The sequence below is a fragment of the Ursus maritimus genome, unplaced genomic scaffold (assembly GCF_017311325.1).
Source record: "Ursus maritimus isolate PB19 unplaced genomic scaffold, ASM1731132v1 scaffold_6, whole genome shotgun sequence".
NCBI classification, from domain to species: Eukaryota; Metazoa; Chordata; class Mammalia; order Carnivora; family Ursidae; genus Ursus; species Ursus maritimus.
The window spans coordinates 53,563,124-53,582,822 of NW_024426774.1; the positions used below are offsets into that span (position 1 = coordinate 53,563,124).

Sequence of the window (19,699 nt, forward strand, 5' to 3'; positions counted from 1 at the left end):
GCAGCCTTTTACAAGGCTGAAGACTCACCCTCTGGTATCCTCTACAAAGATATTTCAAGAGGCTTTCTTTCTTTCACTCACCCAACAAATATGTGGCATGCCCATGATGGGACAAGCGCTTTTCAAGGTGCGATGTGCTCGGGTGAACACACTTGTGCCACATCCGCTCTCTCCCCACATCCGCTGCTCCTCGCTCCAGCTCTTCTCCCTTCAGACAACTTCTGCAGTTTCGGTGGAACTAGCCTCAGCCATCTGCTGGGAAGGAAAGCACTTGGATTGACCAATATTCCTCTATTGTCAGAATAATGAATAGTCCGTTCACATGGCATTCTCCTCCTACACACACACACACACACACACACACACACACACACACACATTTGCATTGTAAAAGCTAATGCTTGTTAGCCCAAATGGCCCTTCAATTGTGGGATTTCAGGTAGATAACAAAATGAAGTCAAATTAAAGATTTGGAAAGTAGAGGAAGGAGGATAATTGGCAAGCAGGAGGGTATCGAGGGGTTGGCCCCTAGGATCAGCACTGCAAGTATGGCTTTCCCTGCTTCTCCTTGCTTCTTCCTTTCATCTTCACTGGAATCCACCATTTAAAAAAAATAGATGTAAGGATTTTATATGAGGGATGAGGGTGTTTCGAAGGTGGAGAAGTTCTACCCCATGCAAGATGAAGGGGCAAAGGAGAAATGTTTGCATGTCCATCATTTTTAGAGTGGAGGTTTTTAGGTTAGAGAATATACAAATCGAAATTTTAAGTTCGATTTTCCAGGAACTTCTTGGGGACTAAATGGCAAGCAAAGAATTTCACACCCTTTATTATGGACTGAAGGTTTGTGTCCCTCCCAAATGCATATGTAGACACCCTCACCCCCAGTGTCACAGTATTTCGAGATGGCACTTTTGGGAGGTAATTTGAGTTAGATGAGGTCATGAGGGGGAGGCCTTCGTGATGGGATTAGTGGCCCCAGATGCTGGCTCTCTGTCTCTCTGCCTCTGCACACACAAAGAAAAGGTCATGTGAGCCCACGACAAGATGGCAGCCTCGTACCAGCCAAGAGAAGAAGACTCAGAATGAAACCTACTTGGCCTGCACCTTAATATTGGACTTCCCAGGTTCCAGAACTCTGAGAAATAAATTCCTATTGTTTCAGCCATCAGGTCTGTGATACCGTGTTATGCAGCCTGGGCTAATATACCCCTACTCCTTATTTCTAAATCAGAAATAATAATTTGCTGTGATTCCTGATTATATTAACTTTCCCCCCCAGGAGGCCTGGGTGGCTCAGTCGGTTGAGCATCCAACTCTTAATTTTGGCTCAGGTCATGAGATCAAGCCCTGTGACTGGCTCCGTGCTCAGCAGGGAGTCTGCTGGAGATTCCCTCTCCCTCTCCCCCTGTCCCTCCCCCAACTCATGCTTGCTCACTCCCTAAAATAAATAAATAAATCCTTTTTAAAAAAACCTCCCCCCCTTATTCTTTCCTTTCCCTCTCTCTCTCTCTTCATACACACACACAGAAGCTAAGAAAATAACTACATCAACAAAATTGCTAAAATCGAACAGGTTTTTTTTCATTTGCTATGCATACCCTATGCAGCTTGAACTGAAAAGGAAATAGATTAGCTTGACTAAGAATAATTTTTTTTTCTGGTTGCTTTGTTATCTTTTGTGAGGAGTCCTTATAAAGCTCATGTGGAAAAGATGAACAATGGGCACCAGCCTATCTTTAACACTCCCCACTCTGCTTTCTTCCCCTGATTCAGAATGTCCTAAAGCTACTCAAGCCCTCCCCACTATTTTGGCTCGATCAGTGGGGTTTATTTTTCCTGCAGGGCTCCAAGCGAGGTGCTGAGTGTCTCACAGTGAGGACCCCAGCAGGGCTGCCGGGAGAGCTGAGCTGAGTTGAGTAGCCTGGGGAGTAAGTTCATACATGGAGGAACTCATTTATCTTCCACAGGACCCTCCCCCCTCTCACCCCCTCCACCAACTACAAACTACTTAACCCCTCCAAACTGAGAGCTGACCAAAGTCACTCTCCTCCTGGGACTGTAAACACCTCCATAATCACAAAGCTTGGCAAGCTAGCACACTCTTGATGGGTTTAAACTGCTAAAACCCTGACTATCTTGAGATTCAGATTTCTTACTTAAATCACTAGTCATTTTCTAAACACGGTTAAAGAATTGGAACTGAAGACAAAAATGAATGAGGAGTCACAGGACCATCAGGTTCTTTTCTCTGGGGCTTCAGACTTCTCCGATAGGGCAAGAGTATTGCAATCTACCCGGTTTCCACGGACTCGGAAAGGGGATGTCACATTTTATAATCAAGCAAACGTTTTACTTGAACAGGAATCCAGGAGTTTAAGGGAACTCTAGGAATGCTAATGTGAATGACTTGCGACATTAACATAGTTAGGAATTCTGATGCCTTTTTGCCGTTCTGAAATATGCTGAACCATGCAAAAGGGTTTGAATAATATCTTTTTTTCTTAAGTTGCTATGTGTTTGGAGTCCTAAATCACTGGCAATTGGTTATCTTCATTCACATTATTTTTTTGTCCTCTTCATTCAGTTGTCACAAATATCTATTGCTGGCTAAGATGTATAATCAGGAATATTGATTGCAAAAAAAAAAAAAACCCAATATTGATTACAAGTGTTCACTTATATCAAAAATTAAAAAGAATCGGGGCGCCTGGGTGGGACAGCGGTTAAGCGTCTGCCTTCGGCTCAGAGCATGATCCCGGCGTTATGGGATCGAGCCCCACATCAGGCTCCTCCGCTGGGAGCCTGCTTCTTCCTCTCCCACTCCCCCTGCTTGTGTTCCCTCTCTCGCTGGCTGTCTCTAGCCTGTCAAATAAATAAATAAATAAATCTTTAAAAAAAAAAAATTAAAAAGAACCTACATGTTCCCCATAAGGAGTCAATTAAGCGAGCCATGGTCCATCCACAAAGTGGAATAGTGTGCATCAGTTAAAAGATGTGGGGTAGGGGTGCCTGGGTGGCTCAGTTGGTTAAGCGTCTGCCTTTAGCTCAGGTCATGAACCCAGGGTCCTGGGATTGAGCCCCGCATCGGGCTGCCTGCTCAGCAGGGAGCCTGTTTCTTCCTCTCTCTCTGCCTGCCACTCTGCCTATTTGTGCTCTCTCTCTTTCTCTGTCAAATAAATGAATAAAATCTTAAAAAAAAAAAAAAAAAGATGTGGGGTAGACTTAAAGTCTGGACACAGAGAAATACAACCTTGCTATATGGATAAGGGCAGGGAGAAGCAGATTATAGAATAGCATTTCCAGTGGGATGCTTTTAAATTAAATTATATGTATGTGTGAGCACATATGTGTAGGTCTACAAGAGTCTAGAAAATATATATCAACTTAATTTGGTAACAGTGGCTATCTCTGGGGCATTACTTTTCTACTATTTGAATTTTTTTACAATAAGCTAATCCATTAATCTCTTCATCACACAGTTGAAGTTCATTGTTTGGGGAGCCCATAGAAGAATTACACACCCAGGACCCCTTGTGGTTGGGTTGTACCATATGATTGGTTCTGTCTAATGAAGTGTAAGCAAAAATGGCATGTGTCACTTCCAGGCTGGAACATTCAGCTGCTCCAGAGCTCTTTTCTTCTGTCATAAAACCCACCAATATTTGAGATAGTGACTTCAGCATAGGTCCTAAACCAGAAGCTGTGGGTGGAGTGGAGCCCATAGCCAACCTCCATGGCGTGGCATGAGAGCAAAACATAAACTCTTACTATTTATAAACCTCTAAGCTTTGGGAATTGCTCATGAAGAATGACCTAGTCTATTCTGACCAGGACAAGTAAGCATTTTTAATTTTATCTTTGAAATAGAGATGTTGAGGGGCGCCTGGGTGGCTCAGTCGTTAAGTGTCTGCCTTCGGCTCAGGGCCTGATCCTGGAGTCCTGGGATCGAGCCCCACATCAGGCTCCTCCACTGGGGGCCTGCTTCTTCCTCTCCCACTCCCCCTGCTTGTGTTCCCTCTCTCCCTGGCTGTCTCTCTCTCTGTCAAATAAATAAATAAAATCTTTAAAAAAATAAAAAATAAATAAAATAAAATAAAATAGAGATGTCGAGTGGCGCCTGGTGGCTCAGTCAGTTAAGCCACTGACACTTGATTTTGGCTCAGGTTATGATATCAGGGTCAAGAATAGAGCCCTGTTTCTGGCTCCACACTCAGTGGGGAGTCTGCTGGAGATACTCTCTCTCCCTCTCTCTCTCTAAAATAAATAAATAAACCTTTAAAATAGAGATGTTGCTCTTCTGAAAAGTAGTATGTGTGAGCCTGTCACTCTTCTGGGCGATAAAATAGTAAAAAGAAAAAGAAATACCTCACCCTTTAGGACCTCAAGTTGAATCATATTTTAATTGTATTATGAGTTTTTCATAAATGCCTTTTATTAGATTGAAGAAGTTCATTTCTCCTAGTCTGTTGAGTGTTTTTTTTTTTTTAAAGATTTTATTTATTTATTTGACAGAGAGAGAGACATCCAGCGAGAGAGGGAACACAAGCAGGGGGAGTGGGAGAGGAAGAAGCAGGCTCCCAGTGGAGAAGCCTGATGTGGGGCTCGATCCCAGAACGCCGGGATCACGCCCTGGGCCAAAGGCAGACGCTCAACGACTGCGCCACCCAGGCGCCCCTGTGGAGTGTTTTTATCATAAAAGGGTGTTGGATTTTTTTCAAATACTTTCTCTACATCTGTTGACATGATTACATGGGCTTTTTGCCCTCTACTGACATGGTTTGTTATATTAATTGATTTTTAGGTATTGAAAGGAGTGTTTCATCCTTTGAAAGAACTGGTAGATATTTGTAGAAAATGATGTGGAAATTCACAGTTTCATTTCACCCCCCCCTTGCTTCATCCTCTGTATTCATCGGGATGGGCTAAATCATGCCACTGTGACAAGCGACTGCAAAATCGCAGTGTTTAATGCAGACACGCTTGTTTCTCCCTGACACGAAGACCACTGTCGAGGGGACCACTCTCCATCATGGGGTGCTTTCCCATCCATACGGTGACTCACAGATGCTGGCTGTTCGGATCCCATCGCACTGCTCTCGTGCTCGCTTCCCTAAGGGCCATCCACATACTGTGAGTCACGCCGTTCTCCCTCCCTCAACCCAAGAGTCCCACACATCTCTCATTCGCAGATTTCATTGTCCATAATTAATCACATGGTCTTGTGTTACCCCCAGGGGACTAGAAAATACAAATTGTATTGTGCCCGGGAGGGAAGACTATGAAACAGAATTTGTGAACACATAGAGTTTTCTCTGCCATAGACTCGGTATATTCCTTCGCACTTGTTATGGGTTGAATTGTGTGCCCCCCCCAACCCCCGCAAAAGATATGCGGCAGGGCTAACCCGCAGTACCTCAAAATGTTGAGTCCATTTGGAAATGGGATCATCGTAGATGTAATTAGTTAAGATGATGGCATACTGGGGTAGCAGGGGGAGCCCTTACTCCAATATGACTGCTGTCATGTGAAGAGAGACACACAGAATACCCTGTGATTGCAAAGGCAGAGACTGGAATGGCGCAGCTAGCTAGAAGCCAAGAAATGCCAACGATTGACGGCCACCACCAGTAACCAGAAAGAGGCAAGCGGGAATTCTCCCAAAGCCTCAGAGGACACATGACCTTGCTGACACCTTTGATTTCAGGCTTCTAGCCTCCAGAATTCTGAAAGAAAACAATTCTGTGGTTTTAAGCCACCTAATGTGTGTTACCTTGTTACTATAGATCTAAAAACCATTGTTACAAAATTTTCACTGAATCTAAGATTACACCACCGGTAAGAAAGGAATTATGTCATGGATGTCTGAGAAAGAAAAAAATACTGCCAGTTAAACTACAACGCCCTCTCCTTAATGATAACCCCGCATGATGCATAAATTGGTCCCGCCATCCTCTCAATGTGGTGCAACAGCTTCCCTCCATACCAAGAGCTTTGGCAATGCCGTGTGTCTTCAAGTGTATTGCTTGGCATGTGGTAGGTAATCACTTTGCACATCGCTCAGTAACAACATACGATACAGCCATAGCTACTTGTGGGTCTGTTCCCTTATTGTGTACCATAAAGCACTCCCAGTCTTGTGCAAGAAAATACATGATTCCATTCATCCTTCCAAAATTGCTTCACTAGTATCAAATTTATGCCCCACTGTTCTGTATCTTTGCCTTTCTACAGTAACTTTCTACAGTAACTCCTTATTTCAGCACCACATTATACTGTAGGTTCTGAAAAGAAAAATTTTAAACAGCAATTAAACTCAACACATAATAGCAACAACGCACATAATTCAAACAAAATGGTGACAACATGAATAACCATGCTCCAGTTCATGCCTGCACAGGCAATGACAGCTATGTCACAACAGCTATTGTAAAACGCTGTTAATGTAAGACATATCCCAAATTCAGAGTGTGAAGAAATGGGCCTCGTAGAATCAGGAAACTATAGTCCTGAAACAATAGAATCAGGTCAAGCAGTCCTGGCCAAGCCTAAGCCTTTGCTCTAGAATATTCTCTCAGTGAGGTCTGGAGACCTGAGATCTTTTCAGGAAGTCTGTGAATTCAAATCTATTTCCACAATAATACTGAGATGATTTTTGAATGGTCATTCTTCTATCATTACAGTATGATGGAGTTTTCCAGAGACTATGGGTCATGAAATACCACAACAAATTGAACACAAAATCAGATATGAGAACCTGTGGTCTATTAAGCTGAACATCTTACCACTCTTTTTACTAATTTTTTTTTTGTTTTTGGAAATGCATTTTCATAAAAAAAGAATATTATTTATGGAAATATGAAATGGGGTTGTTATTATCTAGATGAGTTAATAATTCATTTTTTTCTCGGTTTTAGTTTCTACTACAGTAAATATGGATGGATATAACGACAAAACAAAAGTCCTCGATGATTTTTAAGAGTGTATAGGGATACTGAGATCAAAAGCTCAAAAATCACTGTTCTAGTAAAACAATGCTTCAACTGCCTTTGACTTTAAAGATGCACGTCTTGGTCCCCTGAACATTCTCACAGTTGAGATTAGACCAACACTGTAAGATTGGATCAAACACTGAAAAGATTATAATGTCCTACTCTGTCATATGTAATTCAAAAGCAAAAATACTAAATAATAAGATATAATTTGATATTTCAATAAGATAGTTTATAAAATAGCTTCGTCTTTGATTGTGTATGAGTGTGTCTGTCTGGGTGTCCTTCCCTTCCCATCTCTCCTGTTTTTTGACCCCTAAAGCATGTGCCTGGCCAGCCTGCAGCCTCGGCCATGGGCTGACTTGGCTTTCCACAGGCTGCATCCAAAGCCGACGTGCCTGAACTCCTGCGCATGGTCTTTTTCACAAGCAACCTGCACAACTCTCTCATGAGTCCCTCCCCTTTCATGACTTCCTTCCAACGGGATGCTTTCTTTTCCTTAAGGTTCAGGCAAGGAACCGGAAAAGCTATCACAGCCATCTGTTTGGTCTCACGGAACGATATGGGCACATTCTTTTTCTGGTGCTTTGCACCGAAACTCTGTAAGCTTGAGAATTCCACTTCAGTTAGCAAAACTGTAACTGGTGTGTGAAGTTTGGTACGAAGTATGGGTGGATTTAGTTCGCCCTCGGAGCTAGCCACTGCCCCAGCCCTCTACCTCTTCCTGAAGTGGTGACCCATCCAGGCAGCACGGATGGCAAATGAACCCCTAGGGTAGTGGGTTTTTTTTTTAAGTTTTTATTTAAATTCCAGTTAGTTAGCATACGGTGTTGTATTCGTTTCCACACCTCCCTACATTAGCTGGTACTCATCACAAGTGCACTCTCCATCCCCATCACCTGTTTCACCCATTCCCCCCTCCCTGCCCACCTCCCCTCTGGTAACCATATGCTTGTTCTCTGTAGTTAAGAGTCTGTTTCTCAGTTTGCCTCTTTCTCTCTCTTTTTCCCCCTTTGCTTGTTTGTTTTGTTTCTTAAATTCCACATTTGAGTGAAATCATATGGTATTTGTCTTTCTCCGACCGACTTATTTTGCTTAACATTATATTCTCTAGCTCCACCCATGTCGTTGCAAATGGGAAGATCTCATTTTTTATGGGTGAGTAATATTTCATTATATATATAAATATATATGCCACATCTTTATCCATCATTAAGTGATAGCGGCTTTGGGTAGGACCCTATGGATGATTTACACTTAGAAAGGTGACTCTTAAAGATCACAAAGTCAAGGCACCTGGGTGGCTCAGTCCATTAAGCGTCTGACTCTTGATTTTGGCTCAGGTCAGGATCTCAGGGTCATCAAGGCCCGCATCAGGATCTCAGGCCCTCATCAAGCCCCGTGTAGGGCTCCACACTGGGTGTGGAGCCTGCTTAAGATTCTCTCTCCCTCTCTCTCTCTCCCTCTCCTTCTATCCCTTCCCCCCTTAAAAAAAGTCATTAAGAACCAAATAAATTAAGCTATCAGGTGAAATGGCAGGCAGTGGAATAACTATCTTTTATCCATCTTAGCGTGTCTAATGTTGAAATTAATGGTTAACATTTATTGAGTGCTTCCTACATGGTAAGCACTGTTCCGAACCCTTTGCATGTGGTAACTTAGTTCATCTTCACGAGCAACCTAGCAGGTAGATACTATTATTGCTCCCATTTTCAGTCCCGGAGAGATCAAATTACTTCCCTGGGATCGCACAGTGTAACTAGGAGTCTGGATTCAATTCTAGGCAGTGTGACCTCAGAGTTATGCACATAATCACTAGACTATATGGCCCCTTGAATCACGTCCTTGCCAGCTTGGAGGGCTGATATATCTTTTGTTTCTTAAGGGAAAACTATTTACTCCAGTGAGTTTTTAATTTGCCTCAGTTTCAGATCTAAAATATATGTTAACCCATGATGAAAATCTGCTTTCTTTTTCTTAATTCACTGTGTTTTTCTCATGAAATTTTTCCGGACTCAGCACTCCTCCACCCTTGAACCCAAACTCTGCGGGTTACCCACCCAAAGACATGTTCCCATTTGTTCCCCATCTGGCTGGAATTCCTTTTGAAGACGGAGGTTTGGGCTTCAAAGAGATCCTCGAACATGCACCTTAGTGAATCTACCCATCTCTTCCTGCCAGCCATATTTTAATCCTTTCATCTTACGCAGATCCCCTGGCTACCCCCTACCTCAACAACACCTATCCTGAGGAAAGAACTTGGCCTGAAGCTAGCCAACCCCATAAAGGAAATGGGTAGGCTTCTGAGCGCCATCATGATCAGAAAGGACAGTTCATGTTGGTTTTCTCCACAGCCCTTCCAAACAGGCAGAGTGAACTCCGACCTACCACCATTCTGCTGATGGACTGAGGAAGAAGGGGCTTGTCAGAAACAGAATTAGCACTAAGTAATTTTCCCTTTCTTTTTGTAAACAATTGCCCTTCAATATACAACAACTCTGAGGTGTTCAGGTTACATGCTTATTTTAAGATCTTTTGTTTACTTTCTGATCTTCATAGGTCATTGACATCCCATTTAGCCCCGGTGACCCTGTTTATACAATTTTGATATAAATTAAAAAGTGTTCTTGGAGATAACATTAACATTCTTGATCTCAATCTACCACATAAGCAAACAATAGCCTTTGCTCAGTCCTGTATATAATTGTTCAAATGTTTCAAAGCAGACTCCAATTCCAGACAGAGAAAATTTTATCAAACAGATGTGCTTTTTTACTTTCTATTCTAAGCAGGATGAGATTCCAGCCTATGTAAAGTCCAGTGAAATATCTTATGGGGCCCCTGACAGAACGGAGTCATAACACTAATAAAACACGAGATAGAGTATTTCAGGCTTTCATTACTGAGAAGAGGCAAATCCTTCATAGAAATAGTAGGGATCTATGTCTACATCTTAACTTGAATTTAAAACGTGTTTCCTTCCCATTTAAAACCAGAAGGCATTGCTCCTCCTAAGCTTTTTTGATCCTCTACAAGGGGGTGAGGGAAACAATGCCTTTTGAATTTGCCTTTTCCCCTTATTTTTTAATGAGGGCAGCTCCCAGTTTCCATACTGAAAAAACATCTTGATATCTACTCTTTTATAAATGCATATTAATCTTATGAGTAATTTCAAGTATTTAGCAAACTACATTTCCGACAGCCTACTCCGCTGCTACTAGTTCATACTTCAGGAGTAAACACGCTTGAACTAAATCCTCAGCCTATTTTTTATGAAACACTTACCCTCCTGCGTGAAGAAACAAATCTTGGAATACAGATAAATTAAAAGGTCTGGGCTAGATCTTTTTCAGGAGCTTATCCTAAGGAAATAATTGGGCAAACTTACAGAAAGAGATGTACAAGGTGTTAATTTCTACATAACTTAACAAATGCAAAAAAAATAGAAAATAACTAAACATCCATCAATCAGGAGCTGTTTAAGGTACAACCAGTGGTATACTTATAGCACCAAAAAGGATGAAGTGGACCCCCATGTACTGGTATAAATAGATATCCATGATATATGTAGTTCATTATCCAATTATTAACATAATGACCTAGAATTTAGTTCATTATCTAATTGTTAAAATAATCATCTAGAAATCAGTAAATAATGATTTTTGAGTATGCCTCTGTGGGGTGGGGGGGGGGTGTGCGTGCGCGTGTGTAAAGAACATTGTTGACCAAAGTATGCTTCAAAGAAAAAAAATCTTTCGGAAAAAAGCATTCTTGGGACAAATAAGTTCGAGAAATTCTACATTTCATCTTCTTTTTGTGTGGACCATAATACACTTCAGCATATTAAAGGCTTTGCGAATTCCCACAGCAAAAGAAACCCTGTTTAAATGCATTTAATCCAAAATTTTCCAAGCTTAATTTAGCATAAATACCTTCTTTCTTTGTTCTTTATTTATTTGAGAGAGAGAGAGCAGAGTGAGTGAGAACATGAGGGGGGAGGGGTAGAAGGAGAGAGAAAAAGAGGGAGAAGCAGACCCCCTCCCAAGCAAAGATCCAGGATTCAGGGGGGTCAGGGGGGTGGTTCCCAGGACCCCGGGATCATGGCCTGAGTGGAAGGCAGACGCTTTACTGACTTAGCCACCCAGGCGCCCCGAAATAACTTCTTTTAAGCACCCTCCAGAACAAATGTCAGCAACTTTTGGCAGTAGTATTGAAGATTTTTACCTTTATTTTTGTATATTTCTAAATTATTTTGCAATAAATATGTATTGCTTTATAATTAAAAATAGAGCTATTTAAAATTATTTTTTAAATTATGTTGGAGGAAATGACAAAGAGATATAGTAAGAGATAGATATACTGCTATATAACATGGCATTTTATGAAACATCGTATTTAATGTGACAGGTCTTCCTTTTTATAAAAACAAGAAATTAACAGAAATAAAAAGAAGGGAAAAAAGAGAAGGGGAGGAAGGAAGGAGGAAAAGGAGATAATTGGGAGGACACAAACATTCAAGTTTTACCGTGAATATTTCTGTGTGATCAATGATAGGTAATTTTTTGTACAGTGGCTACATCAATTTACATTCCCACCAAAGTGCTTGAATGTTCCATTCACTCTTCACCACTGTCTCGCCAGTACCTGTTATTTCTTGTCTTCTTGATACTAGCCATTCTGACTGATGTGAGATGACATCTCATTGTGATTTTTAAAAATTTATTATTGAAGTATAACCAACACACCATGTTATATCAGTTTCAGGTGCACAACATTGATGTGACCATTGTATACATTACTCGGTGCTTGCCAAAATGAGTAGTCACCAGCTGTCACTATATAACGTTATTATAATATATTGACTATATTCCCTATGCTGTACTCTTCCTCTCTGTGACTGACTTATTTAAATCTGGAAGTTTGTACCTCTTAATCCCCTTCACCTATTTCACCCCCCACCTACCTCCCCTCTGGCAACCACTAGTTTGTTCTCTGTATTAAAGAGTCTGTGGTTTTTTTGTTTTTGTTTTTGTCTGTTCATTTCTTTTGTTTTTTAGATTCCACATATAAGTGAAATCTTATAGTATTTGTCTTTTCTCTGTCTGACTTATTTTACTTAGCATAATATACTCTAGGTCCATCCATGTTGTCACAAATGGCCAGATTTCATTCTTTTTTTATGGGTGACTAATATTCCATTATATATAGACACACACCACATCCTTTAATCCAGTCATCTATGGATGGACACTTGAGTTGCTTCCGTATCTATTGTAAATAATGCTGCAATAAACATAGGGCTGCATCCATGTTTTCAAATTAGTGTTTTCATTTTCTTTGGGTAAATGACCAGTAGCGGGAATCCTGGATCATATGGCATTCCCATTCTTAATTTTTTGAGGAACCTCCATACTGTTTCCCATGTTGTTGTACCAATTTACATTCCTACCAACAGTGCATGAGGGTTCCCTTTTCTTCACATCCTCACCAACACTTGTTGTTTCTTGTGTTTTTGATTTGATCCATTCTGACAGGTGTGAGGTGATCTCTCATTGTGGTTTTGATTTGCATTTCCCTGATGATGAGTGATGTTGGGCATCTTTGCATGTGTCTGTTGGCCAACGATGGGTAATTTTTATCGCTTGCTTCTTTGTTTTAAAAGTGTTCCTCATTAAGTATGTATTTATTTTGCAATTAGAAAAATAACAGTCATTTTTTGTATTTATGTGGGATGAAAGTGGCACATGTGTATTTTAACAGAGAGAAAGAGAAACATACCAAAGGAAGACATGTTCCATAGTCTCAATTCAAACTTATTCATTGTTGCTTCTATTTCTGAGGCTTTAACCTCCTCACGTTAAATCTATTTGAAATAAAAATAATCCCACATATTGTCCGTTTGAACATTTCCCTTCCTTCCTGACTATGCCTCTATCCCTGCCACCCTGCCCCCACCATGGGCCCCAGCCTGCTCTCTTACAACACTTGACTCCATGATGAGAAAAATAAAGAACTGTTTTTCCTGCCCCCTCACTGGTCGCCCCCAGAATACCACCCACAAAGGACAACATAGGTTTCAGTAACTCAAGAGGAATACTCCCGTGACGAAAGTACATCATGTCAGGCAGGTGAGGGCAATTCGTAGCAGAGCATCCACAGATTTCTTGAAGGAGATACAAATTACGAATGTGCTGACCGTTTCTTATATTTGTTTAAATTATCTTTCTAAGGGAGAATAAGAGGGCTCTTTTCATAATGTACAAATATAGAGTAATGAGACTTCTAAAATACACATTAGCTTCCATAACCAAATGGAAACTGTCCTTCAAAAATTTAGGTAAGGAGGCAATGCGTAATCCAGGGATGCTTCCGCCACTTAAGACATTTGAAAATCCTTTAAAACTACATCATAAGACAGAACAAAAACTCAGTCCATCTTTTTAATATCACACTGTAATTCTGAACAAAAATAGTACCTGCAACTTGAACATCCACCTTATTTATTTTATATGTATCATCTCCAGTTGCTTCGGGAGTGTCTCCAAAAATAAGCCAAACACCAAAGAATAACAAGTACTTGCTGAAAGTATGAAAACAAACAACAACCACAAAAGCCCTATCGCAGACTGGGAAGTTTTTCAAAGCATGAAACTTCCTTTAAGCACTGATAACATTCAAATTTTGCAGGAATAAATATTCATGGATATTTGGGAGTCCATAAGAGACTGATTTGAATACGTACACACACACACACTCACACACAGAAGAGAGAGTTGTCTATATTTATATAGTTATATGTATAGTTATATAATTATATTTAGCTTTGAAATGTGATTACATCCAATCAGAGACTGATGCACAGATTACAATCTGTACTAGAAGAAAATCTATGAAAACAGAAGCAAGTTTCTGTCAATCATCCTGATCTAGTAAAGCATGAGGTAATACTAAGGAAAAATCTTGCATTTGAAACTCTGAGCATCAAAGTAGACCATCCAAATTTGTTATACAGAATTCTGGAGTATTCGATTTTTGTGATTACGTAGAGACAAACTCTAACAAATGTATGGTACCCATATGCTTCCTTGCCTCTAAGCCTGGACCCCACTAGAATTAAAAGCTATGCCCAGCTTTCTGGCAGAAGATAGATTGGTTTAAGAAGAAAATTATAGGCCACTTAAATCAAAGAAACTTTGAGACACTAGCTGTTTGCTCGAGATTTGTATAACCAATCCTAACAAACAATTTCTTCTTTACATCATGATTCTTCTCTTCCAAAAATGTTCAAAGGGCTTTCCAATCTAATCTTAAGACACTGAAGTCAAAGTCTTCAAGGACCAATGATAGGAACACGTGTTTAATATTTTCCAGAGTAGTGACTGACTCCCACCTTTCAAGTAAAACTCCGTTGTGAAGGAATGATCTCGTTGACCATCCAGCAGCTGGAAGACTACAGCCCATCAGCCAAATCATACAGACCAACTGCTTTTGTAAACAGTTGATTGGAACACAGCCCCGCCCATCTGTTTACACGCCGTCTATGGCCACACAAAGGCAGAGCTGAATAATTGCACCTAGACACCTACGGCCAGCCAAACCTAAAAGGTTTGCCATCTGGCTCGTTACAAAAAGTTTGCTAACGTCTGGAGTAGAGCATTAATTTTGTTTATAATAAAATCACTTCTAATAACTATTTGTCAATAACAGCGAATTCACAAGTATTTTCCCATTCCATTGGCTAGAACACTAAGTTAGAGCCAATGGCGCAAGACAAGCTCTAACGACCTCATGTTTCCCAACAGAGAGACGTGTGGGGCTGGTGATGTATCATCTCGGCCTAGCACCACACCTGCTTGGTCTAGATCCACACATCTGTATCAGGGACACAGTATGCGATTCACATTTTCTGCCATTTTCACAAGAACAAAGCTTCAGTATAAAGACTTAGTCACATAGAGTATTTATAATGATATATCAAAATCATCAAGTGAATTACAAATAAGACATGATGAACTGGTGTTTAGAATGGGAAGGACATTTCTCACCAGGTGCTAATAATTTGAAGGTCTATTTGACTGCAGGCTTACATCAGTTGATACAGAGCTCCCTTAATCAAAGGATAGTTAAAAAGAATATGAAATGAGCTGACACATTTTGACAGGATTGCCGCCCGCAGATCAGACACACGTGCACTGCACATTGGGAACGCACCGGCAAGAGTCTTCATTCCTTCATGTTATGGATTTTAAATCAGTTCCTGAGACGAACATTTCAAACCTTTAAGTTTAAAGTTCTAAAACACTCACCCAAACCTGGGAAATGGAACATGTGCACGAAACTGCTGCCCATCCCGGCACACCCCCATGTGACTTTGAATTACTAAGTAAACGCTCAAAGAACCAGAAGAAAATACAACTTTTGGGTGGAGCGGGGAAGAATATCTAAACAGAAAAGCAAAGGAAGCAACTATAAAGGAAAATAGACACAAAGAACTTTAAAATACTGTGTAGCAAAAAGAGTCCTACAAACTACAAGGCAAAAGAAAGACATACATAATACGAACGGTTGTATTCTCCATATATTGCAAACCTTTAACCTTTCTGAAAAAGAGAGAAAATATTTTTTAAATTAACCATTCAACAAACTTTAATTGAACTCCTACCCTAATACTGTTTGAGCTTCCTTGGGTGACCTCACTGTTCCAGGACTGACGTGGGTCCTGGGACGTGAGACTTTTTAGTGATAAAACCAGAATAGCCCCAGGCAGCCCCGAAGCCAGACAGACCTGGACACAAGTTCCTGTTCTGCCATCATGTTTCCTTCGACATGTTACTCCACCTTCACGAGTCTCGATTTCTTCATCTTTACATGGGTATTAATACAGGTATTTACTTAATTCTTAGGGTTGCAGTGAAGATGGAGCAAGATGACGTATAGAGCTCACACACCTGGCATATAGCACTCGCTCAATAAATGACACCTGTTGTAATCGTCACCCTCATTAACATCCCTGTTTGTCAGCTGCGAAGGCTTACTCGCTGCTTCTCAGGATCAGTCTGGAGAACCCCAGTCTGGGGGAAGGGTTAGACAAGTACCGCTGAGTTCCTCAGTAGAGGTCGTCATCTGACCGAGTTCTGGCCACTGAGAAAGAAAGGGGACATTTTTGGTTGAGACGTTCAAGAAGGCTTCTTAAAATACACGAACGTATGGGGCGGGAGGGTGGGGGTTGTAGGGGGACATATTGGTACATACATTTTGTCTTTCCTTCTTCCACTTCTTCCTGCCTGGAACACAGGTGGCACTTCCACCACCTCCTACCTAGAAGCAAAGCGGCTACCTGTGACGCCAAGGGTGACAAGAATGAGCTAAGGGTGGCTGGTGGAAAGACACAGGGAGTCCCTCTCTCCCCTGGCATCATGGAGCCACTGTACCCAACTTAGATTTCTGACTTTTGGACTTCTCATTCCATGAGAAAAAATAAAACCTCCAATTTGCTTAAGTTGCTGTTTCCAGGTTTCTGTTATTCAACACCAAACGGAATTTTCAACCAACATTAGGCATGTGCCAATAGAAATACAGGCGAAGGACGCAAACAGGCAATTTAACAAACAAAAGCAAATGTCATGTAAGTCTGTGACAAAACTTATTATATAAATATAAGCGTGACACCATGTTTAACTGTCATGTTGACAATGAAGTACAGAGAATAATATTTAAAACATCATATTTAACAATTAACAAAATGTAACAATTATTTTTGTTATGTTATATATTCTTCTGACTTCTTTGAAAGAACTAAAATACAACAGATGAACTGGAAGCTCCCCTTTCCCTTCTGCCTAATCCATTCATCTCCCTTCCTCCCCACGTTTATCCAATATCCTAAAGATGCTGAGTGTTCTTATCTAATTTTTATACCTTTAGTACAGAAGTATATATATGCAAAAAAATACACTGTACAAGTTACCTATTAACATATTTTTAAAATTCGTATGTTATAATTCCATCCATATCTTTTTATGAACGGCTTCTTTAACTCAGTCGTATAATTTTGAGGTTTACCCAGATGCATACACATGTCTAGTTTATTCATTTTAATAATTCTACTGTCTTCCATTGCAAAATTTACTATAATTTATTTACCAATTCTTTCTTTGTTAAACATACATATTTTTCTAACTTTTCCCATTAACACATGCTTGAATACACATGGAAAAGTCCCTCATTATTGTTCTAATTTGTATATCATTGATCAGTATGTGTTTATTGGTTATTTGGTTTTTCTCTTCCGTGAATTTCTTGTTCTTGACTTATGCATATTACCTGGTGGACATTTTGTTTCTTAGCTAGTTATCTATGCTCTTATATGGCATTACTTTAAATTTTAACGTAAAATTAATCAATCTTTTCCTTGATTCTTCTTTTTTAATTGAAATACATTTCACATATCATAAAATTCATCCTTTTAAAGCATAGAATTCCATGGGTTTTAGTATATTCAAAGTTATGCAACCATCACCACTATTTAATCCCAGAACATTTTCATCACCTCAAAAGAAACCCCATACGCATCAGCAATCACTCCCCACTAGCCCACCCTCCAGCCCTTGGCAACCACTAATCTACTCCTGTCTCTTTGGATTCACCTATTCTGGATATTTCATATATAAGTGGAACCATACAATATGTGCCCTTTTGTGACTGGGCTTCTTTTCCTAAGATTATTGGTTTCAAAATTCATGCATGTTGTAATATGTATCAGTGCTTCATTTATTTTTATGGGTGAATAATATTCAATTACATGGATATACCACATTTTGTTTTTCCATTTATCAACTGATGGAAATTCAGTTTGTTTTCACTTACGGATAATGCCACTATGAACGTTCAAGTAAAAGGTTTCGGTGGACACATGTTTTCAGTTTTCTTGGGCATGTGTGTAGGTATGGAATTGTTGAGTCTTCCAGAAAGTCTGTTCTCAGGAGCTGCCGGAGTCTTTTCCAAAGTGTCTGTACCATTTTGTATTCCCACCTGCCAAGTATGAGGGTTCCAATTTTTCCTCATACTCTGCAACACTCCAAATGTCCATCTTTTTTATTGTAGCCATGCTAGTGGGAGTGAAATGGTATGATATTTTACTGTGGCTCTGATTTGCATTTCCCTGATAGCCAATAATGTTGAGCATCTTTTCATGTGCTTATTGCCATTTGTGTATCTTTTTTGGGTAAACATCTATTCGAATTCTTTGCCCATTTTAAAAATTGGGTTATCTGTCTTGTTATTGTTCAGTTGTAAGAATTCATTATACATCCTGGATACTAGCACTTTATTAGATATATGTTTGCAATATTCTCTCATTCTGTAAATTTTCATTTTGCTTTCTTGGTAGTGCCCTTTGATAAAGGCACAGATGTTTTCAATCTTGATGAAGTCCAATTCATCTGTTTCTTTTGTTACTTGTGCTTTTGATGTCATATCTAGGAAATCATTGCCAACTCCAATGTTAAACTCCAAGTTTAAAATAAAATTTGTCCTTATTTTTTTCTTCTATGAGTTTTATAGTTTTAGCTCTTCTATTTAGAGCCATGATTCATTTTTTAGTTAATTTTTGTGCACGGTGTGAGATATAGGTCCAACTTCATTCTCTTGCATGTGGGTCTCTAGCTGCCCTATCCTTAATGGCTTTATTGTGTGACTACTTTAAGAAATGCTTCTAGACCCTGACAAAATATTTATCTACAATTTTCCCTGAAAGGTTGAATCTTTTGTTTATATTTTTAGGTCCTTAATCCAGATAAATTTTATTTTGTGGTTAGTATAAAGCAGAGATCCAATCTTCTTTTTCCTATATGGTTATCATTTGACACAATGGCATTTGCTAAGTACTCTATCCTTTCCCCCTCATCTGGAACGCTTCCTCTGTCAAATGGCAAGTTTCCATCCACGCTCAGGTATATTTCTGGGTTCTCTAGTCTGTCCTACTGTTCTATTTATCGAACGTTTAAATCAATATGGCTTTCTAATAAGTCAATGGATTTTTCTAAATTTCAGTATTTTGTTTTTCACTTCCACAACTTCTATCTGGCCTTTTTACAAATATGGCTCTTTTTCTTCCATGATTTTTGAATGTTTCTTTATGATTTCGATTTCTTCTTTTATCTAAAGTCAATTAACATATTGAATATATTGACTCATTTAGATTATTCTATAATTTCCAACGTCAAGGCTGCTGATCTCCTATTTGTTATAGCTGTTGGTTCTCCCCAGGGAGGCTCCTGTCTTCATTTGTGAGGTCATCCATTATGGGAGTTCCTTTACTGAGGAGTCTGGCAGGAAGGAAGTATATTAACAGAGCAATTTTCATTCGCTCCTGCTAGGATCCCAAGAGTAGTGCCTATTTTGTGACTTACTTTAGGAAAATTTATTGACTAGAAGTCCCCAAACCATGTGAACAGGAAACTTTCAGACCCCTCTTCTGGTCATAGTGTTTTGATTTCATTCAGATGACTCTTCCATACTTTTTCCCAGCATATGACAAGATCATATTCACCTCCCTGGACCAGTGGACGTTTTCTAATCCCCTTTTGATGGACAAGGCACCTTTGAAGACTTCTAGCTTTATCCGAGATTAACAGAGATTAACATTAATACTGCTGTGGGGTGGGGGGGAGCCTGGGTGGCTCAGTCCGTTAAGCACCTGACTTTGG

The 19,699-nt window shown here is 39.9% G+C and overlaps 1 long non-coding RNA gene across 2 annotated transcripts in view; it reads right to left on the bottom strand.

Moving 5' to 3' along the window:
• The window catches only part of LOC103671332, a 38,742-nt gene extending 38,283 nt beyond the window's left edge, over positions 1 to 459 (bottom strand). For both annotated transcript variants that reach the window (XR_570845.1, XR_570844.1), the window contains exon 1: positions 82 to 459. This is a non-coding gene — a long non-coding RNA (uncharacterized LOC103671332). The remainder of the gene's footprint in view (positions 1 to 81) is intronic.
• Positions 460 to 19,699: the final 19,240 nt, after the last annotated feature.